The sequence below is a fragment of the Gossypium hirsutum genome, chromosome A06, assembly GCF_007990345.1.
Source record: "Gossypium hirsutum isolate 1008001.06 chromosome A06, Gossypium_hirsutum_v2.1, whole genome shotgun sequence".
Classification (NCBI taxonomy): Eukaryota; Viridiplantae; Streptophyta; class Magnoliopsida; order Malvales; family Malvaceae; genus Gossypium; species Gossypium hirsutum.
Window position 1 is genome coordinate 15,460,561 of NC_053429.1, and position 24,625 is coordinate 15,485,185.

Here is a 24,625-nt window from a genome sequence, read left to right on the forward strand (position 1 = left end):
CAAAAGGTCTTTAAGAGGTTGTAATGAGGCTTAGGTTAAGGGTGTGGAGAAGTGCCAAAAATATGGTTAAAATCGAGATTGAATTGATAAATTACCAAACTAGAAAATCACAAATACTGAATTAAAAACAAGTGCATAAATCAAGAACTATTTAAGAATAAGAAAACGAGTTTCTTCTCAAAATATGAATTTAACTGTTTAAGCTCAATCATAGAACTAAAATAATAATCATTATATATATATGTTGTAACACCCCTTACCCGTATCCAAGGTCGGAACAGAGTACGAGGCATTACTAGACTTAACAATACACATAGACGAAAATGGGGCCATAAAATTTCATTTAATTCAAAACTTTTCGAACACATGCATAACAAATAAAGCTAACTATATCATCACATCAAAATGTAGGACATGACACGATTAATTAAAATTATAAACCATAATGGATAAGGACCACATCTCATGATCATATACGATAACTCAATGCAGACTGATACGTAAGGTCAAAATCATAATAAAAATACATATCACAAACCAACTTCCTATACACGCCACTCACTTGATATTTCTAATATTTGAATTAATTTTCCCAAAAATGATAGTTTGATAGTGTGATTTTGCCTCCGACGATCTCCAACCCCGAGTCGACCTGCCAATACTAAAGAAATGGAGAGGATGGGTAAGCTTTACGCTTAGTAAGTTCATATGAAAATAATAAGCAATTACTATCATGCTTTTCAAGATAAAACACTATAATTGTACAATTACACATATTCAGGTTAAGATGTGTTATTGAGTTACAGTTACTAAATCATTCATATGTCAAGTTACAAAACTCGAAATTTAGTTTCGTTAATTTTCCTTGAAACTAGATTCATATATATTTCTCCCATAAAATTTCCGGAATTTTTGGTTTATCCAATTAGTACAGTTTATTAGTTAAAGTCTCCCTTGTTTCAGAGTACGACTACTCTAACCTTTGTGCACTACGAACCAAATTTCTCCCTGTACAGAATTCCAAAGACCATGAAGTTTGTTTCCCTTAAAAATAGACTCAATAAGGAATCCATCCATGTAAGGTATGACTCTCAATAATTTTTTTACAATTTATGGTGAATTTATAAAATCAGAACAGGAGATCTCGAATTCATTCAGACCCTGTTTCACAAGGATTCAAATATCACACAATATAGAATTCTTCTGCTTCCCCTGTTTCTTTCATGTGAAAATAGACTCATTAAGCTTTATTTTCATATATCATTTGCATTTTTTATTCAAATTCTGCAATTTTTAGTGAATTTTCAAATTCATGCAACTGCTGGTGTCCAACACTGTTTTACCACTAAAATTCATTCTTACATAATTCCACTTAATCCATTTTGTCTTATCGAAATTCACTCAATTATCGAGCACATTGCTCATAATTTTTCATAAACATATACCTACACTTATTCATCATATAATCATGTTCAATTGTATTTTTACTTAATCGATTTTCCTGTTGAACTCTTCGGAATAATAACTGATACTCAATTGCCTGCACATATTTTCACACTTGTAGCCCAAGCTATCTGGTACGCATAGTAGCCTGCACATAGTACTACACATGCGACCAATTATCCGGTACACGTAGTAGCCTGCACTTAGTACTACACACATGATCACAGTTTTCGGGTACGCATAGTAGCCTGCACTTAGTACTACACATGCGACCTCACAATAGATCACTCGTATCGTTTTTATTCCGAAGGTTCAATCGGGAAATTCCTCACTTTTCAACATTTTACTAAATTGTCCGTAATCAATTTAAATTCATAATTTACATGGTTATTTGATAGGCAGCCACATTTCATATGATATCAAAATTTAATAACATAAAAAGAATCGATAGATTATTTATGTATGAATTTACTCGAAGTGTCGATCTCACTATCCATAGTACCAGTTGTCCATTCATAGTATAATAAGACACAACTCAAATATCAAATCATCTTTTAAGAATTTACATAACATATATCACATATTTCATATATCACTTGTCATGTATCTTCATTTTCTTGCATTTCATGTAACATTCTTTCATGACATATTTTCACATCATAAACACCATTCCATCAACTTTTCCAATATATTAAATCATAAAATATATGCAATAATAGTAAGAAATATAATTCAAACATAACATTGCATTATTATTATCATACGAACTTACCTCGATCCAGAAACAACAATTTACCATTTTAGTCCATAACCTTGTATTTTCTAGATTTAAGCCCAAATCTTGATTTCCTTCATCTATAATATCACATTTAGCCTAATAATTAGTCACACTATTCATACAGGTCCAAAAATCATATTTTTAAAAATTTTCATTTTGACCCCTAAACTTTTGCATATTTGCACTTTTGCCCCAAGGTTCGGAAATTAAACTTCATCCTATTTTATTATGTTTTATGACATGCTGATCATTTTTCCCTTCTATGGCAACATCAAATTCTCACTCTAACATGTACTTATGACTATTAGGTATTTTTACCGATTAAGCCCTTTTGCTCGTTTTCACTTAAAACCGAGTAGCACAAGTTGTCTAACATAATTTAAAACCTCATATTCTATCATAAAACACCAAAATACACAAATTTCACCTATGGGTATTTTTCCAAATATGAACCCTAGGTTGAATTATTGCTAGCATAAGCTAAATCAAGTTACCGGGACTCCAAAAATGTAAAAATCATTAAAAACGAGGTTAGAACGGACTTACAATCGAGCTTGGAAGCTTGGAAACCCTATCCATGGAGTCTCCCTTGGTATACACGTCCATGGTGAAGAAGATGAGCAAAATTGGCTTTTAATTTTGTATTTTAATTCATTTTACCCCTAAATGACCAAAATGCCCTTACTACTAAACTTTCCAAAAATTCCATTCATGTCCAATATTTGTCCATAAACTTTGAAATTGGTAAAATTTCTATTTAAGACCTCCTAATTAATATTTCAAAGCAATTTCATAGTAGAAACTTCTAGAATGAAAGTTTTGCAACTTATTCAATTTAGTCCTTAACTTCAAATTAAGCACTTTATGCATAGAATTTCTTCACGAAGTTTTCACACAATCATGAAATCATATCATAGACCTCAAAATAATCATAAAATAATTATTTGCATCTCAGATTTGTGGTCACGAAACCACTATTTCGATTAGGCCCTAATTCGGGATATTACATATGTATATATTTTTTTCGATTTTTTTTAACAATAAGAAATAATTCAGCAAATTAAACAAAATAGCATAATTAGGCAACTAACCAAATCAAATCTCGACAAAAGGGAGTCAAAACGGGAAAAAATTCTCAACGAATAAAAATGAGTTATGGGTTAACATTAATGAGTAAATTAAGAAACGGTGTGTTAGGCTCAACGGGGTTCACTGAGGGTTAATTAAAAAGATAGTCTTTTTATGGGGTAAGCGGGTTAAAACCTAAGTGCCTTTATCATCTTAGTATATCAAATCAAATGTGTGGTATTGACATGTATAATCGAAGTAAGTTCTAGAATAACAAATCAAATTGACACACTCATAACCAGTAATAAAATGAGCAAGATAAATGTATGCTCTAAAAGCTCAAAATCTCACAAACATTTATGGTTTTTGATGTCAAATTTGCAAATCTCAAACTTCAAGGTAATACTTCAATTTAGGAAAACAACCTAAATTTTTTAATTTCTAAAAAATAGCTTATCATGCTTGATTCTCTCATGTCTTCAAGTTTAAATCAATCAATACACAATTATTGACAAATTAATCTAAAACACATCAACAAAAGTTCCAAATTGACAAAAATTCATTCTAATGAAAGTATGAGAAAATTACTTAAATACAAGACATAGTTCAGGGATTTTCTAATAATTATATAAATAACCTTCTCACACTTAAGATGTACATTGTCCTCAATGTACAAATAGATATAATCACAGTATAAACAAAACATCATAATAGAGGGAGAAAACTGAAATTGCCCTGAATATTGGATGAAATTGCCCAAATGGTGAAATGTAGAATTGTAGACAAATCTAGATATAGTGCATGATTCTGAGCAAACTAATAAGAAAATAAACACAAATAGTGAAGAAGATTAAGGGGTTATAACTCGAGTAGAAACAACTATAAAAATATAGTTGAAAAGATAATAATTAAAAGAAGTGCAAGAGAATAAAAATAAAACAAAACAACTAAAAATAGAAATAAAGATAATCATAAAAAAATAAAATAAAATTAAAAAGAAAACAAATAAAATCAATGATACTCATCGTCGGAGGCATCAGTAGGGTGAGTCGCCGATGCCGAAGAAGAGATGTGGAGGTGTTGACAGATCTACTACAGAGTCGCATCAATATTATTGAACCTCTGAAAGCTGTGTTGCTCGACGTGAGTGAACCACTCGGAAAGGTCCTCTAATGTAGCAGCAGAAGAAATAGGACGATGACTCGACGGTGGAGAATGAGGTGGGTCCTCGTGGTGGAAAGGGACATCATCAGTGAAGTCATCAAGTTCATTTTGAGAGTCAAAACGAAATAGTCGGTACTAAGGATGATCCACTCCATGAAGTCGCTCGATCATCCTCATATGGGTCATGCTCGATATCCCCTATAGAGACATCTGGTTGGTGAGTCTAAGCATAGAGGACTGTTCCAGTGTGTCGAGGAGACCAAAACGTTGAGCTAGTCGAGTCACATAAGGGCTTAAATGGATAGGATCCTTCATGTTGCGGTCTATCTCATGGCGGAAGGCGAGGGCGATGAAGTAGGCTAAATAAAAAATATGCCCTGTGGCCATGCTTCATAAAAAATAGGCATCGGTGGTACTGACGACTCCAGTGGTCTCCTTCCTACCGATTAATGTGTGAACTAAAAGGGCATGAATATATTGTAAAGTTGGAGGGAGGGAAGTCGCCTTCAAGGGACTCGCGTCATAAGGTGTCGTGCTCACCGTAAGATCAACCCAACAATGAGATGGCAAGTAGTGGATCGTAAAAAGTTCTCGGCACTCATAAACTCTTCAGTGTACAATACTAAGGCAACAACGAACTTAGGGACACTCATATGTCATGCCAGGCCACCAAGTCTGAAAGTGGTGGTGCCTGGCTCGTCATGAGTTGTCATCACATGCTGTAGAGTAAATGTAGAGCAAAACTCTAAAGTCAGCTCCATGTATGTGAGCTCAATAATAGAGAAAAACTAGTCCCACGGTGCTGTAGCAATAAAGGCTCAAACATGATCAGTTAACTAGACTTGCTCCAAAACTGCCCAATTAATACATAAGCCTAACTAGACTTACGCTTTTTCGAAGCGGGGACGACGACTTTAGCCTTGCTACGTGTGTTTGTCATGGAGGCCCTACAAGAAAAATGACCAAATAATTATTTCAGTAGTCAAAGCAAGAGTACGAATCGGCATAATGGATTAATTTAACTAAGCACAAAATGAAACACAAATTCAACTTGAAATCAGAAATCATGAGATCAAACACTAAGCGAAAAAGAAAATAGTTGAATCCAACCGTCACATACAAGTAGTAGCAAGAAAAATGTGATAATAATGAATTATCAAATCCTAATATAATTTCAAAAATACCAAAATAAACTATAATAATTACCAAAAATAGAACTAAGTGATAATCAGACATAAACCTAAATAATATGATAGTGAAGATGAAAGTAATAAACCTAAGACTAAAAATAATAAACAGAATAACACTAAAGGCAATAGAAAAAACAAGAAAAATAAAATAAAATAATAAAAATGTCCAGAATTAAATTAAAAATAAACATAAGATCAAATTAAAGAAACTAAATAAACAAGAATAAATAAATAAATAACAGTAAAAATAATACTTTTAAAAAATAATAATAATAAAGAAATAATAATAATAATAATAAAATGGAAAGGGAAAGCGTGTACGACATCGGTTGACAATGGGGGCTTGGCGGTGATTGGAGATTCACGGTGGTCATGGGACAGGTGGTCGACGAGGGTGCGGTAGGGTGAAAGTTGTTGCGATGGGAGCAGTACAGATGAAAGGGAGTAAGAGAGGCATTGTGTGTGGGTGTGACGAGGAGGGGAAGGGAAAGGGGGTTAGGTTGTGTAGGTCATGGGAAAGGTGGCTAGTCTGGTGAGGGGAGGGTTGCATGGTGAGAGGGGCCTGGAACTAGGGCATGAGGTGTGAGTGGTGGTGGACTGTCATGGGGGAAGAGAAAAGGGGAAGGATTTGACGAGGGGATAAGAAATGCGTGCGAGGGGAGTGGGGGCTTTGGTCGAAGGTGGGTCGACGAGGGAGACAGGTCGATTAAGGTGAGGGTGCGATAATGGCCGGAGATGGTGAAGTGAACGATGGTTGGTGGTATTAGGGTGTTAAGGAGCGGCGGCTAGGGTTTGTTTGTGAAAGAGGAAGAAAATGAATGTAAAAAAATAATTTAGGTTTTGGGGGTTAAAAGGGGGCACAGTCGTATAAGGGCCCATGTTAGGCCACACGCTATGTCACACCCCCGTGTAGTGCCTTCTCAACCCGTGTGCGATAAAATTTTTAACCCAGTCTCCACAAGGCCTTGGACACGCCCGTGTGAGAGCCCACACGCTCATGTGGCTCGGCCATGTGTCGTACACGGTCGTGTCTCTTACCCGTTTAACTTTCTAACTTCAATTAAAATAAAAAAAATTAGCTCCAGGGTTCACACTGCCGTGTCTCACGACCGTGTAGGCTATTTTAGGCCGTGTAACTCACTATTGAACCCTTTTATGTGCACAAGATTTTTTTTAAAATTAATTAGTTTTTTTAAATAAAATGAAATAAAATTAAGAGAATTAACAGTGTTAACACTTAGGCTGCCTCCTGAAAATTGCTTATTTAACATCTAAGCTTGACTTACCTCGTATTCGTACGGTCACGGTGGTTCATGGAGTCGAAACTCCTCTTTCTCCTTATCAATTCTATTATCAAAATAAGGTTTAAGTCGAGTACTATTTACCTTAAATGTGCCAAATTCAGAATGCATTACCTCAATTGTACCATATGGGAAGACATTTAATACTGTTAAGGGATTTGATCCGTTTGCATCGCTTCGAAGTGGAAATTCGAGGATCCATTTTATCTAGCAGTACCTTGTCCCCAACCTTAAATTGGCTCATCCCATCCACATGCTCATCATGGCGAAGTTGTCGCCCTTGATCGTGCTTTTTTTTGTTTCTCCTTGACATGTGTCTGCCATTCATCTAGTTCATCTATTTGTAACATTCATTCTTCACTATTCGTCCTGTTTCTGTTGTATGGATTGAAATGTGGCTTCATTACGTTTTTCCAAAGGGTTTCCTGCAAAGAAGGTTGAGCCACATGGTTACTAATATGAACAGAACTTATAAAATCATCTCGATCACTAGATGTCTTAACAGAATCACGAGCTTGGAGAGTAATCGTTTCTTCACCTACACGAAGTTCTAATTCACCTGTACCAACATCAATTATAGTTCTAGTAATTGCTAAAAAGGGTCGCCCTAAAATTAAAGGTACATTACTATCCTCATCCATGTCTAAAACAACAAAATCAAATGGGAATATGAATTTATCAATTTTTATGAGGACATTTTCAATAATACCCCTAGGAAATCTATTGATTCTATCTACTAATTGAATACTCATCCTAGTTTGTTTGGGTTTCCCAAGACCTAATTGTTTAAACATTTTATAAGGCATGACATTAATACTAGCTCCTAAATCAGCCAAAACATTATTAATATTCAAACTACCAATTAAACAAGGAACAGTAAAACTCCCTGGATCTTTCAATTTGTTGGGTAGTTTATTGTGTAATATGGCCGAGCAAACTGCATTTAGTTGCACATACGACGAATCATCTAACTTCCTTTTGTTTGCCAAAAGCTCTTTTAAAAATTAACGGAATTGGACATCCGTGAAAGAGCTTCAATAAATGGTAAGTTAATATATAATTTTTCAGATGTTTAAGAAATTTACCAAATTTTTCGTTAGTGTCTCTCTCTTCATCTCGTTAGGATATGACACTCAGGGTTTATATTCTTTACCAACTGGTTTTTACTCATTTTGGCTTACATTAACCTTACCGTTACTTACCACAATATCTTGCCTCGATTCTGGTTCAGATTCAACTAACCTTTCTTCATCTTGCACAGTAATTGCATCAAGTTGTTCCCTTAGGTTAGTTTTAGTATTGCTAGGCAAACTACCTTGTGGTCGTTTTGAAATTAACCTAGGAAGTTGGCCTATTTGGTTCTCGATCCCTTGAATCGATGCTTGTTGATTTTTAAGCGCTGCTTCAGTGTTTTGAAAAAGGGTTTCTGACACCGAGATAACTTTCGTCAACATCTTCTCAACGTTCGGCTTCTTCTCTTGCTGGTAAGGTTGTTGTTGGAAACCTGGAGGGGGTTGTGTTATCTGATTTCCTTGACCACCCTAAGAGAAATTGGGATGGTTCCTCCAACTTGCATTATAGGTATTACTATAAGGGTTATTTTGAGGCCTAGAATTATTACCCATATAATTGATTTGTTCGTTCCCTGTGCTAGGACCATAGGGTAAACATTCTGGATTGTTCATTCCACTTCCATTTGTGTCGCACTGCACCACCAGATGTACATGCGTAGAAACATATAAACTATCAATTTTCTTATTTAATTGTTCTACCTGATTTAATAACATGGTGACGGCATCTAAATTAAAGACATCGGCTGCTTTCTCCGACTTTGTCCTCATAACTTGGCACTGATAATTATTCAGTGCCATCTCCTCAATAAATTCATAAGCCGCTTCGGGTGTTTTATTATTCAGAGTTCTACTGACGGTTTAATCTATCAACTACCTAGTTAAAGAGTTCAAACCATTGTAGAAACTTTGAACTTGTAGCCATAGAGGTGGAACGACAGAAATGAGCAAGTGTACACAATTGCAACAAGTAATAAAGTGACAAGTAAATGTCGACTTATCGTACCCACAGGGACTATGAAAAGAATTATTTATGAAATTAATTTAAAACACTTTGGTGAAGAAAAATATTTTGATTTGAGGAGGTGATTAAAAACTAGGATTTTAACTAAGTAAAATAAATAAAGTTAAAACAACAGTTCCAATGCAAGATTTCAAAAGATGATTTTAATCAAGATGACATAATTGTGCTAGATTAATTACATTTCTTAACTTAGAATTATTAAACTCATGTTTATGTTGTTACGAATAAATTCACGGCAACTCGGTAGTTTGGTAACTTATGAACATAGTTACCTACCAAAATCCATTTATCTCTTGACTATATCTCTATGTCTATTCAACCGATTAAATAGATTTTAATAAGCAAATGTGTTAATGCACATACATACTTATGAAATCAAAATAATCTCTTGTACATATCTATATGCCAATTCAAACAATTAATTCAATCTCATAAGCACATAAAAGATTACGGGAAATGTATTTCTACCTTCAAACAGTTTAATCACAATAATCTTGCAAGTTATGCAAGGCAAATGTATCGTTAGATACCATTGCTAATTTAATCCTCAGCTACCTTAGATGATTAAGCATACACTGATAAATTATCGTGTCAACTAATTACAATTTCAATCCGTTTAAATAATTAATTCATTAGTTACCTTACAATTGTAGTGCAAGAATAACTTAGTCATGGTTTTACTTAATCAAACATCTTACCGAGGCCTATAACAACACAAACACAATTTTAATAAATTAAGTAGACTAAATGCAATCAACCTAACATGAATTAAATTCAAGCCATATCAATTAAATTAAATATTTCAACATCACAAATATTTATAGACATGTTCATTATAACAACAACAAAAATTAAAAGGATAGGGAATAAGAATCAAATTCAATGCTTCTCTGTGGCTTGACTGATTTGCTCCAATATTCCTTCTCCGCTTGTTCTTGTTGAACCGAGGCTGCTACGAATACTTTAATGCTGCTCCAAATGGTGGATGAATGACTCTTTTTCAAGAAGTGAAATCGGCAAGAGGATAAAGAAAAATAGATGGGAAATGAAGAGAGAAAATTAAGAGAGAAGTGAAGAGATGAGAAAGTTGAGGTGTGTTTCAAATGAGCAGCCAAAGGTGGTTTTTATAGGTTGAGAAGGCTGCTAAAAATAGCCAAAATCAGCAGCCAAAGAGCCCTCCCATGGCCGGCCACCTATGTTGTAACATCCCAAAATTGGGCCTAGTCGAAATAGTGATTTCGGGACTACAAATCTGACATTAAAATATTTTTTTATGATTATTATGAGGTCTAGGAATATGAAAATAAGCATGTGTTAAAGTTTCATGAAGAAGTTCTAAGTATAGGGTGCCCAATTGATAATTAGGGACCAAATTGAATAAGTTGTAAAATTTTGGTTCTAGAAGCAATTTGTATGAAATTAATTTGAATTATTAATTTAAGGTCTTAAAGAGTAATTTTCCCAATTTCTAAGTTTTTGGACAAAAATGGACATGCATGGAAAATTTTGAAAGGTAATTAAGGAAGAGCATTTTGGTCAATTGGTAATAAACTAAATAAAAAGGGAAAATGAAAGAAAAAATCAGCCATTTTTCTTCTCCATGCTGTCGAAAATTGAAGGGTCTCCATAGTTAGGGTTTTCAACATTTTCAAGCTCTATAGTAAGTGCTCCTCAGCCCCGTTTTTAATGTTCTTCGTATTTTTGAGATCCTTGTAACATGCTCTCTCTATTTCTACCCATATTTCAAGCTAGGGCTCATGTTTAGAAATTTACCCATGCATGAGATGCTTGTGTTTTGATTATTTATGGAGGAATATGAGAGTTTAAAGTATAGTAAACAACTTTTACTAAGCAGATTTCCATGGAAATGACTTAAGGGACCTATTTGTAAAAGGTATAAAATGTGTGGTAGAAATGTGAAATAAAAGAAAATGTGGGCTGCTATAAGCAAGAAAAATATTCGGCTAGGCTTGGATAACCTATAAATTTCATGAATTTCATTATACGAGCCTAGGGACTAAATTGTGAAAGTGTGAAAAGTTAGGGGCAAAATGGTCATTTTTTCCAGAGGTAAAATTTAGGCCTAAATTGAACAATGTGAGGTATTAATAATTTATTTTTACTGATATAGGCCCTGAGGAACCAATTCCGGAGGTCGACCGTGAAAAACGAAAAGTTTCGGAGTAATCAAAATTTGAACCCGAAACCATTACCAGGTAAGTTCACGTAACTCGAATGTAAACTATTTTAAATACTTAAAGATGTAAGTTCATGTATAAATTATAATATTGATATGCAAAATAAGATAATTCATGAAAAATTGATGTTACAATGAAATATCCCGGTTGAATAAAAAAGATACATGATGGATTTCTCGAAAATAAATTAATGGTAGAAAGAATCTAGCCCGGACGGGTGATCCTATAGTGATCTAGCCTCCCGAAGAATATGTGTGCTGAAATGGATTTAGCCCGGACGGGTAATCTGATTAGGATCTAAATTTAGCCTGAACTGGTAATCTCGACATTGCTCTGTGAGTTTATATTACGGGGGATTTATCCTGGACTAGTAATCCCACCGTAAGAGGGAGGTTCATGCTAGTGGGTATTTAAAATGATCACTTGCATGATTTGATGGTAAATGAGATATCCATCGAGATCCCGAGAAATTCAACGGGTCTAAAATGAAAAATGAGAATAGAAATGCTTGACTTCATGAGCTCATCTAAGACTAATGTTATAATGTATTTGCCTGAGACTAACTTGATGGTCGAATATATGTGATAGGAAAATTATATTATACATGTTGGTATGAATATCTATTATGATTGTATGTTAAATAACCGGTAAGTTTACTTTCCCATTATCTGAACTTACTAAGCATGTAAATGCTTACCCCCTTTCATCTCCCTTGTCTTACAGAGCTCGCGGACTTGTGAAGATTGGAAGACGGTTGGAGCATTGTCAACACTATCAATTTTTCTTGCTTTGGTATATAGAAACTTTTATTTTGTTATAATGGCATATATATGATTCTTGGTCATTTTGTTATATGTGTCTTTTGGCTAGCCAATGTAAGGGCTTAAATGATATGCTTATTCATTTTGTATATGGCCATGGGATATGGCTTATTTTTATGTAGGTTGTAAACCTACTAATTGTGCTTGTTATGCTTAAATGTTTCATGAGATGGTTAAATGTGGTATACCATGAATGATTATGTGTAATGTGGCCAAATCACTTGAAGATGGTTTAGGTCATACTTGGCATGATTTATGAAATGAGATAAGTATATAATATGGTTTGTAAAATGGTAACCCTAAAACAAAGAGGGTACTATCAATATAGGTTAAGAAGAGACATGAGGCTTGGCTAAGAAGGTTTTAAAGGTACATTTATACCATGATAGATGTCTAAGGAACATATTAGTGTGTATAGATGTTTGAGGGTGACTAAAGGCTTGGAATATAGCCTACAAAAAGGTCCACACGGGTAGAGACACGGGCATGTGTCTAGGCCGTGTGTGACACACGGTCAGTCCCCATGGGCATGTTGTACGGCCGTGTGGCCCCTGTATCTTGAATTTTTAGGTCAGTATGCATGGTAGTAAACACACGGGTAGAGACACGACCGTGTGGAGGACACGGCATAGCACACGGGCGTGTGCCTTGGCCATGCGCCCCTAAATGAATGATGACATCATAAACAAAATTTCCAAGTTTTTGCACACGGGCTGTGACATGGGCGTGTGCTCGGCCGTGTAAAAACCCCTATAGGTTCGAAATGAAAAATAAATTCCAATAATTCAACATGGGTAAGGGACACGGGCGTGTCCCAATGCACACAAGCGTGTACATTGCCTCCACACTGGTGTGTGAGGTTTAAACCTAGAAATTCCTTAAAGTTTTCTAAAGTTCTCAGTTTAGTCCCGGATCACTTTTAATACATGTTTTGGACCTCGAAGGTCCATAATTGGGAAAATACGATTCTGTTTGATCGGTTTTAAATTGAAATGAAATTTTATAGTCTGTATTTTTCGATAATGCCCCATACCTTGCCCTGGTCTCGGGTATGGGTAAGGGGTGTTACACATGTGGCAATTTTGAAGTTTTTAAACTTGCTATATTAAGTTAGGGGCAAATCTAAAAAGGCACAAATAGTGGAGGGGTTTGTTTGTAATTTGAAAAAGTCTTCAAGGGCCATTTTGCAAGCTAATTAATCAGCCAAGTAAGCTGATTGGGTCAGCATGTGGGACGGTTTTTGGGCTGCCTAGTACTCAGTGGGTTCAGTTTAACTGGGCCATTTTTCATAATTAATTAATAATAATTTATTTAACCCAAATTCAATTGGATATAAATTAAAATTAATTATATTATGAATCAATACATATAATTTGGACCATTTTAGGTTAAAAAATTAATTCGCCTTGATGCTTCAAAATTATTTCTCGGTTTTGCGCTTCTAGCAGTGTCCATCGAGCCGTTTTTTCCCTTTGTGCAAATCTATCAAAAATAATCAAAATTAATTAAAATTCATTATGTTAATAATTTAAGTACAAATGATTATTTTATAATAATTATATATTTTTCGACAAGAATTTTACCGAACTTACATGAATTTGAGTTAAAAATGGCTTGAAAAAGTGTGTATATTTTCGTGTTTCCAAGAGGTAACCCATGGTGAGGGCACCATCTCAATAAGTCCTTATATCTCTCCCATGCATAATACAAGGTTTCTAAGTCAATCTAAACGAAGGAAGAGATATCATTCCTCAACTTGGCTGTCTTAGCCGATGGGAAGTACTTAGTAGGAAATTTTCGGCCATTTGATCTCATGTAGTGATAGAACCTTGTGGTAAAGAATTTAACCACTGTTTAGCTTTGTTCCTCAATGAAAATTGGAATAATCGTAGGCAAATGGCATCGTCAGAAATGTCATTTATCTTGAAAGTATCGCAGATTTCCAGAAAATTAGCCAAATGAGTATTTGGATCTTCGTCTTGCAAACCATCGAACTGAACAAATTGTTGTATCATTTGAATAGTGTTTGGTTTTATTTCAAAATTATTTGCAGCAATAATGGGTCTCATAATACTCGATTCAGCCCCAGTTAAAATGGGCTTGGCATAATCGTACATAGTACGAGGAATAAGATCTGGATTTGTAGGATTTGCAACAACTAGTTGATTATTCTGATTATCACCCATCTCCTTAGTAATAATAATAACTTCCTTTTGTTCATCTACTAGATATTCTCGACTCTGCCTTGCTTCTCTATGGTTTCTATGAGCTGTACTTTCAATTTCACTGTCGAATAATAACGGTCCATACGAATTTCTTCTAGTCATAAACTAAAAGAACTTGCCAGAAGCAAATAAAAGAAAAGAAAAATTAGAATGCAAAAATTAAACTAAAACAAAAATATAATAAAAATAAAAATGGCTAAATTAATAAAAATTGAGTTTTCCTAATATTTTAATCCATAGCAATGACGCCAAAAACTTGATGGTCACTAAACTATTTATAAATATGACTAAGACAAGCACACCTATCGAACAATAGTATAATTATAGTGAGTAGGGGATATCGTATCTACGAAGTCTAAAAGTACTAGTAATTACCAATTTTCTATTATTTAGCCAACAAATTGGAGTGATTGTTTTTGATCTAAATTTACTAAACTAATATGACTAAGAATGCAACAGATAGTGAAATAGGAAAATAATCGAAGATAACCAATAAGATAGACAATACCCAGGAAAGAATCCACCCAGACTTCACCTATTATTATGAATCTGAATTAAATGATTTATTCACTTGTGTCTTGATCCGTAAAATCCCTAAATTATGTTAATATCTCCTTCAAGAGTAAGAACAACTGATTCTAGGTTGATTAATTGAAATCTCTTTCTAATTAAAACCCATATTGTCGCATTAACTCGATCTATGGATTCCCCTATTAGATTTGACTCTAATTCGGTAAATTTATGTCGTCCTATTTCTAGGATTGCATGCAACTCCACTCAATTATGCTAGATCTACTCTTAAACAGGGACTTTTGCTCTACTGAAATAAGTACATTAAACAAGAATTAATATTCGACAATATTAAAACAAGAAATAAACATACATACTTGAGAACAAGAATTAAGTATTTATCATGTAAATCAGAAATTAAACAATAAGATTCATTATAGGTTTCATCTTCCCTAGGTACCTAGGGAATTTAGTTCATAATCCTGAATAGAAACATCTCAAAGTTAGGATAACAACAAGACATAAAGAAACTCAATAAAACTTCGAAAAAAATTAAAAGGAGATCTTCGATCTTGATGGAAATCTACTTCTGAGTTGATTTCGATGGTGTTATTCAAGTGTTTTCTTTTATCTTCTCTAGTTGCCCCCTTAATTCCTCTTCTAATTGGTATTTATAGACTTTAGAATACTCATAAAGCTTAAAAATTGGGTTTTTTCGTGTATTTGGGAAGTAGGGTGTGAAAGCGACACGGGCTGGCACATGGGTGTGTGGCCAGCCCGTGTGGCTCACATGGGCGTGTGAGCTACCCGTGTGGATCTTGAAAACAACTCTATTTGTTCGATGTTGGCTCGTTTTTTGCTCCTTTCACTCTCAAATGCTCTCTTAAGTATAGAAACATGAATTTAAGGATTAGAAGCATTAAAATCACTAATTTGCATAATTAATCATCTAAAAACGTATTAAGAATGATATTAAAATATGTTGCTTTTACAGCTTATCATGAAGCTTAAAGAAATTGACTTACCACACTTACTTGAAAAGAAATATCCTGACATGTAATAGTAAGATAGTTCAATTTCTCAATCATCTTTCAATATTGGCTATGATCTTTTAGTGGCTTCCCTTATCTCATAACAAGTTTAACATTAGGGTCTGTTGGTATATCAATAGGTTTACAACCCAACATCCGAGTTTTTCCATTATATGCAATGCATACTTCCTTTAAGAAATAGCAATTAATGTGTTTGATTGTGCCACCTTAGTGCCCAAAAAAAAGTTTTCAACTTTCCCAAGCCTTTAAAATAAAAGTGGTTGAAGAGATGTTGGTTGAATTGCACTATCCCTTCACGATCATCTCCTATGATAGGAATATGATCTACATATATACTACTAGATAGATAAACTTGCGATAAGTGTTTTGATGGTAGGAGACTAAGTTATCTACTTCACTCATTTTCATCCCAAATGGTTGGATAACAACACTGAACTGCCTAAACCAAGCTCTCCGGGACTGATTTAAACCATAATGAAAATTTCACAATCAATGTGCTAATCTAGACTTCTCTTCAGCAATTAAGTGAATGGTCTAGTAATTCATTGCAATAAGGGAGATCAAGAGTCGAACTGAAGTGATCTTGAAAACTAGGGAGAATGTTTCTCCATAATAAAGGTTAAAAACCTATGTAAATTCTTAGGCAACTAAACATGCCTTCAATCGGTCTATCATTCCATCAGAACTGGCTTTAATTCTGTATACCCATCTATAACTAGCAACAGTTTTACCCAGCGATAATTATAATAGCTCTATTTACAATGGTGTCAAAAACAATGGATTAAGGATCACAATTCTGATGATAGAGTCAATAAATGTTATTTATTTATATTTATCAATCCATTATAGTTTTTTATTGATGTTTGAATTGGTGAATTTGGTCAGCAGGGTAGAAATGAAAGTGTATGGACTAAATCATAAGAATTAATAACAAGTTGGTCAAATGAGCTTAATAAAAAAAATTGTTCAAGGTTAAAAGTGGTAAATAACCACTATTGCATGGTAGTACAATTGTGTCAACATTTAATGGAAACACTTGTTAATTTTCATTTAATGATGAAATTAAGAGGTTAAGTGTATAGATTGAAGTGGTGGGAAAGAAAGTCTCATTATCATTTTCTTTTACTAAAAATATTGTTCTTTGTAAAGGAAAGAAAAGCTCTAGGCTATCTTGATTAATTGATTTTGCATGTAAGTGTTCCCAAAGTTTGTTCTTCATGAGTTTCATGTTTTTGAGATCCTTGTATCTCGATTTAGGTAACCTACATGTCTTGTAATATCCTGAATTAGGGCTTAATTGGAATAGTGGTTTCGTGACCACAAATGCAAGATAAAAATAATTATTTTATAATTATTTTGATGAATATGATATGATTGCATGATTGTGTGAAAATTTCGTGATGAAATTCTATGCCTAAAGTGCTTAAATTGAAAGTAGGGACTAAATCGAATAAGTTGCAAATTTTGTATTCTAGAAGTTTTTAGTATGAAATTGCATTGAAATATTAATTAGGAGGTCTTAAATAACAATTTGACCAATTTCTAAGTCTATGGACAAAAATTGGACATGGATGGAATTTTTGGAAAGTTTAGTAGAAAGGGCATTTTGGTCATTTAATTATTAAAATGAATTAAAAACAAAATTAAAAGCCAATTTTTGTCCATCTTCTTCATTAGGCCGAAACTTCAAGGGTTCTCCATAGTTAGGGTTTTTTTCAAGCTTCCAAGCTCCATAGTAAGTGATTCCAAGCCCCGTTTTTAATGTTCTTTACGTTTTTGGAATCCCGGTAGCTCGATTAAGCTTATGTTAGCAATAATTCAACCTAGGGTTTATATTTGGAAAAATACCCATAGGTGAAATTTGTGTATTTTGATGTTTTATGATAGAATATGGGGTTTTAAATTATGTTACACAACTTGTGCTACTCGGTTTTGAGTGAAAACGAGTAAAAGGGCTTAATCGGCAAAAATACCTAATAGTCACAAGTATATGTTAGAGTAAAAATTTGATGTTGCCATAGAAGGGAAAAATGATCAGCATGTTATAAAACATAAGAATAAGGAATAAAGTTTAATTCCCGAGCCTAGGGGCAAAAGTGTAATTATGCAAAAGTTTAGGGGAAAAGTGTAATTTTTCCAAAGTTCGTATTAAATGTTGTTTTGATGAATGTATGTATTAAATAAGATTAATTTGGCATTATAGATCAAGAGAAACGAGATTCAAGTCGCGATCGAGGAAAAGAAAAGATTGTGGACTAAATTGCAAAATCTTTATATTTTGGTACCAAGGTAAGTTCATGTGTAAATAATGTAGCATAATTGTTATTTTTAAGTTATTGATGTTAATTATATGATATGCTGATTTTTATTATGAAATATATGCTTTGTGGTTATTTTCGAATAAAATGTAAATTATGTGTATTAATTGTTAAATATAAAGTACTATCGAGTATTGGTTTTGGTATTTTACGAAAGATGGCAAGGATATGTGTTTGAGGAAAATCCCGTTTGAACCTTAGGAATAGATTAGGATACAAGTGACATGTCACTAGGATGATTGAGCATCCGAGCTCGTTGATTTGAGTCCGAGTTCACTTATGGATGCGAATGTCCGAACTCGTTGAGTTGAGTCCGAGTTCGTGAAACGTAACTAGGCATCCGAACTCGTTGAGTTGAGTCCGAGTTCACTTATGGATGCGAACGCCCGAGCTCGTTGAGTTGAGTCCGAGTTCACTTAGGGGCGGGTTACATGATTTCTTGATTACATATGAGGCACTTATGTGCAAATTATCCGTGTATCCGAGTTGTATTCTGATGTGTTCAACGGGCGAAATTTCTAGTGAAATGGAAGAACACTTAAGGTGCAAGCGACGTTTTGGTAAGTGTTGTGAAATGGACACTTTGGACAGGTATGTTCTTAACCCTCGGGTTGAAAATAGATACAACAACGGTAAGGTGGTAAGATGATGAATGGTGTTTAGAAATGTGATATATGTTTTGGTGATACCATGCTAAAGTTGTTTGGTATATTTGTATTGTTATGTTACTTGTTATTTACATATGAACTTACTAAGCATTTATGCTTACTCCCTCCTCTTTATTTACTGTAGTTTTGAACAAGCCAGGTCGGGAATTGGGACGGGTCGAAGGTTCGATCACACTATCCAAATGACTTTCATCTGGGTAAATGGCTTGTAAAACTTAAGTATGGCATGTATAGCAATATACTTATTTTGTGTAAATAATTTTATGATATGGCCATGATTGGTTGAGAAAATGTTTGATATTGATAAGTCATGGTGATGGTTAAATTTAGATCATGTTTGATATCATTGAAGTTTAATAGGTTATCTAGTTCATAACAACTCATGAAAAGATGAAATTTGCCTTAAAACAGAATATTGCAGCAGCAATGACATGAATTTGAAAAATCACTAAAAATAGTGTAAATGGAATTAAATGATGAGAAAGTTATGAAATTGAAGCTTAATGAGTCTATTTTCATATGGATAAAAAAACAGGAATATAAATTATACTTTATGAGATATTTGAAACCTTGTGAAACAGGGCCAGAGTGATTTCTGGATTCTCTGTTCTGACTTTAAAAATTCATAATAAATTGTAAAAAAATAATTAGAAGTCATTATTTATATTTACAGATTCCTTATTGAGTCTAGTTTTAAGAGAAACAAACCTCGTAGTCATTGAAATTTTTTATAGAGAGATATATGATTCGTAATACACAGATGTCAGAGTAGTCAAACCCTGAAATAGGGGATACTTTAACTAATAAAATGTACTAATTGGCTTGACCAAAATTCTAGAAAAAAATTGGTAAATAGATATATGAGTCTAGATTTAGGGAAAATTCACAGATCTTGATTTCAAGTTTCGTAACTCGAGATATGATTTTTCTTGTAACTGTGACGCGGGTAGCTAGAAAGCTGTGAATGTAGAAAGAAATGATTTGAAGTTCTTAATTTGATAAATTATGTTCGGTAACCCCTCAAGCTCGACTCCGGCGATAGTTTCGGGCGTGGGGGCGTTACATGTCTAGTCTCAAACCTGTTAAAGTCCAAGGTGTTGTCATTGTTAAACTAAATGTATTAATGTATAGATCAAGAACCAAATCACCCAGTAGATAATAGAGGAAAAGGAAAGATACAAATTGATCATTAACATTCAATTCTTGCTTTTGTACCAGGTAAGTTTTGTAACGCCCCAAACTCGGCCTACATGTTATGGTCAAATCTGGAAATGTTACGAAGAAGGGTTTTGAAACCAATTTTCACATTAAAAATTTCTGGTATTAATTGTTACTAAAGGAGTTCATATTTTCAGAAAAACTAATTATATTCTTTAAATGAATCTGTCATTGATTGCCATTTTAAGTAAAACGTAAATTTACTGCAGAAGCTTGCAAGTCGTTATAGTGGAAAAACTAAATTTGGTGTTTTTAAAAAAACATTTCTTTTCGTAAATTGTGGTTTTAGTCAAACATCGCAGTATAAAATTCAAAAACACATCCAAAAGCAAATTAAAAATAAAACAGTCCGGAAAGTCTAATAAATACAAAACACTCAAAAATAATCCATAATTTAAATAAAAAGCATTATTTAAGACAGTTCATGAGCTTGTGGTCACTGTAGAGACTCCGTTGCATTGACTCGCCTATGTCTGAGGATTACCTGAACAGAATAGACAAACAAATATGAGTTCCATAACTCAGTGTTTAACTTAACAAAGACATACATGCATAAAATTCAAAATTTTAGTATTTCAAAACAGAAACGGACATGAGTTCTTATTAGAATCAGATTATTAGATACTTTTAGATATGCAAAGTCCTACACCCCATCACCTACGCACCATATCCGACCATCCCAACACACCATGTGGGGTATAAAACACTCACACAATCCTACACACCACTTAGTGCCTTTACGACACTTATCAGAATAATTTGCAGCCAAGTCGCCAGTAAATCGACACAATGCCGCCTTACAAATCACTTCTTCCACATAAACCAATCCCACCCCATATATAGATACAGATAACAGATACAGATAACAGATGCAGATATACAGCGCCAACATGTCTTGCATGCTCACAAACATATATCATACATGCTTTTACATAACAGACATATCATACATATCAATTTCTTAAACTCGAATAAGTCTATCAGATTAGGAAGGTATCTTGCATTAGGGTTTGTTTTCCCTTACCGACCTTACAGAAGGCCCACAGTCCATTGGAAAGACTTACGTGACCTTAGGGAAAATTTTAAAATTTTGTGCCCATATACCTGTATGACTTGCCCATGTAGGCCCACATCCCCATATGGGCCCACACACCCAAATCGACCTAGCCCGTATGATCCACATGGCCACACATACTCCCATTACACGGTCGGGCACACGCCCGTTGGCGTCAACAGGCCAATTTTTTGACTTTCACCAAACTTTGTTTTCTTGTGTTTGCATTACACATCTGGTTCATTTTTTATGCTACAGTAATCCCGAGACTTTCGAAACCTTTAAATAGTATACCAAACATCATTTTAGCAACTTAATTTATGAATTCATCAATAGAAATCTATAATGCACCCAACTTACTGCTGATGAAAACTTTTGTTAACACCGTTTAGACAATTGAAGTGAAACTCACTATTCACAGCCTTTTCCTACACAACAATGGTTGCAAAAAAATTAGATCCCCGACTATACCATTAAGCTAAAACAAAGAGGATGAAACAACCTGTAAGACCCTTAACCCGCATTCGATGCCAGACTAGGGTTAAAAGGCACTACCGAACATATCAAAACATTTCGCATTCATTTCACAAACTTCATAGCATCATAGTCAAACATCAACATAAAGTCCCTTTCTTAGGTCAACTAGACCTTAAACATGCTTTAGAAAAAGGTCGAGACTAAACCGAGGAGATACAAAATTTTTCAAAACTTAAACATTTTTCTAAGTTACAAAGGTCACACGTCCATGTGAACAGGCCGTGTGCCTTACACGGCATTAGACATGCTTGTGTGTCTAGGCCGTGGCAAAACAGAGCATACATACTGACTTGTCCACATGGCCACATGACATGCCCGTGTGCCAGGCCGTGTAAAAATTAGAGAGGCTACTGACTTGGATCATACGGCCGACCACACGCCCATATGCCTGCCCGTGTGCCACACACGACTGATAAACACGCCCGTGTGTTGATAGCGTGATTTCGTGATAGGTTTTACATATTTATAATTAATAGTTCTTGAAACTAACTATTAGCGTGATGTAGGCAAGTGTACCTATCGAACAGTAGTATAGTTTTAGCAAGACCGGATTGTCGAACCCAAAGGAACTAAAAGTACCAGTAATGATTGTCTTTTTATTATCTAGCCTAAGAATAAGGTGGTTTTGTTTTAACTAACTAATTAACTAATCTAAGAATTCACAGAAAGTAGAATTGGGGGATTACTTTTGGAAAACGATTGAATTAAGACAATACCTAAGGAAAAATCCACTTATACTTTACTTCTTATTTTGGCTCTGAGTCGGACGATTTATTCATTTAACTTGTTCCGTAGATATCCCTAAGTTATGTTATTATCCATATTTAAGACTAATAACGTCTAATCCTTAGATTGAATAATTGAGACTTTTCTCTAATTAACACCCTAGGGTTGCGTTAACTCGGTCTATAGATTCCCTTATTAGGTTTCACCCTAATCCGGCAAAATCTTGTCACCCTATGTCTAGGCACGCAAACAACTCCACTTAATTATGAAAAATGTACTCTTAGAAAGGGTCTATTCCTCCTCTGAATAAGAGCTTATCTTGAATCAGTATCCTGGGATATCAAAACAAGAATTAAGAACACATAATTAAGAACAAGTTAAATATTTATCATACAATTCAGAAAATAATAACAAGATTCGTCTTAGGTTTCATTCCCCTTATGTATTTAGGGGATTTAGTTCATAACTAAAAAGGAAAACATCTTAGAAGAATAACGAATACAAAACATAAAGAAAACCCAAAACTCCTGAAAGGAAGTTGAGGGGAGATCTTCAGTCTTGATGATGAAACCGGCTTCTGAGATGGATCAATCGACTTTCTTCGAGTAATTCCTTCCTTCCTCTCCGTGCTTCTCCCTCATTTCCTCCTTTAGGGTGTATTTATAGGCTTTAGAATGCCTAGAAGCCTTCAAAATTGGCCTTTTCCGAATTGGACTCAACTTGCGCTCGGTAGGGACACGCCCGTGTGCGATTACTTCAAGCCGTAGTCGAGGCTGCTAGATTGGAACAGGCTTGTGTGATGCCCGTGTGAGGAAGTCCAGGCAGTGTTATTTTCCCTTGTCGGTCCATTTTCTCTGTTTTTGACCCATTTCTCGTTCTTTTCGTCCTCCTATGCTCACCTAAGTATAAAACATGAAATTAAAGGATTAGGAGCATCAAATTCACCAAATCTAGGGAGAAATCATTCATAAACGTGTTAAGCGAGGGATAAAAATATGTATAAATTACGGTTTATCAAATACCCCCACATTTAAGCATTTGCTTGTCCTCAAGCAAAATCCTCAAATCATAATTAAAAATTCCTTTTTCTCAACTTATAATTCCTATCAATAATATCTCAAACTAACTCATAAGTAATCATACATTGAGAATCCAGCTAAAAGTACATTAAAGCTTCAAACATTCCAAGTTGAATATTTAATCATGAAAAACATAGGCATCTCTCTTCATCTAAGTAGTTACCACCGATTCGAATTCTCACAGAGTTTAACATCCTCACTAAAGATTCACTCAAATCACTCGCAGTGTTTAAAGACAATGAAATCAACACTCATTAGTCAATATGAAAAGTTATTACCATAGGCTTGCATGAAAATCAAATCTCTACCACTATAAATTGAGATGATACATCAATCAAAAGGTCTTTAAGGGTTGTAATGAGGCTTGGTTAGGGGGTGTGGTCACAAGCTGAAAGAAAGGGTTAGAATCGAGATTGAGTTGAAAAATTACTTAATTAGAAAAATATTTAATCATCACTTACGTACAACATAACTCCTTCTCTGACTATGGAATTTGAATACTGAAGCTTACAAACAAAAGATCACTACTAATATAGCATGTCAAATAACATAGACTAACTATTAAGAACAAGACATAGTTAAGCAATTTATTCAACTCAAATCTCGACAAAAATAGGGATCAAATTAATTTAGGGGATTTCAACAATAATGGGTTAAGGGTTAATATTTAGGGTAATACAATGAGTGGCTTGTTAGGCTCAAGGGGGTTCACTAGGGGTTAACCGTGGAGGTAGGCTTTTCATGGCATGAGTGGGTTAATTCTAAGTGCCTTAATCATTTTGACATATCAAATCAAATGGTGTGGTCTTGACATGCATAATCAAGCAAGTTCTAGAATAGCAGTTCAACACTGATGCACTCAAAGAAATAATAAAAGTAAGCATAAAAGAATTAATAGATGGTCAAAAGGCTCAAAAATCTCACAAAAATTATGGCTTTTTGATGTTTAAAACCTGTGGAATTCAATTCAAGATAATACCTAAACTTGGGGAAACAACATAAAATTTTAAATTCTTAAAAATCAACTTATCATGCTTAATTTTCTAATGTCTTAAAGTTTAAATAATCAATGCATGAATGCCTATGTTTTAATTCAAGATATATCAATAAAAATCATAAGTCAATCAAAATTCATTCTAAACAGAATATGAGAGATTTACAAGAGAACAAAGCAATATTCA

General features: G+C 34.2%; 1 non-coding gene across 1 annotated transcript; it reads left to right on the forward strand.

Annotated features, from left to right (window-relative positions):
• The first annotated feature begins 13,708 nt into the window (after positions 1-13,708).
• Positions 13,709-13,815, forward strand: LOC121231671 (small nucleolar RNA R71). Its single transcript, XR_005929727.1, has one exon. It is a non-coding gene; the product is annotated as a small nucleolar RNA R71 (small nucleolar RNA).
• The last annotated feature ends 10,810 nt before the right edge of the window (positions 13,816-24,625 follow it).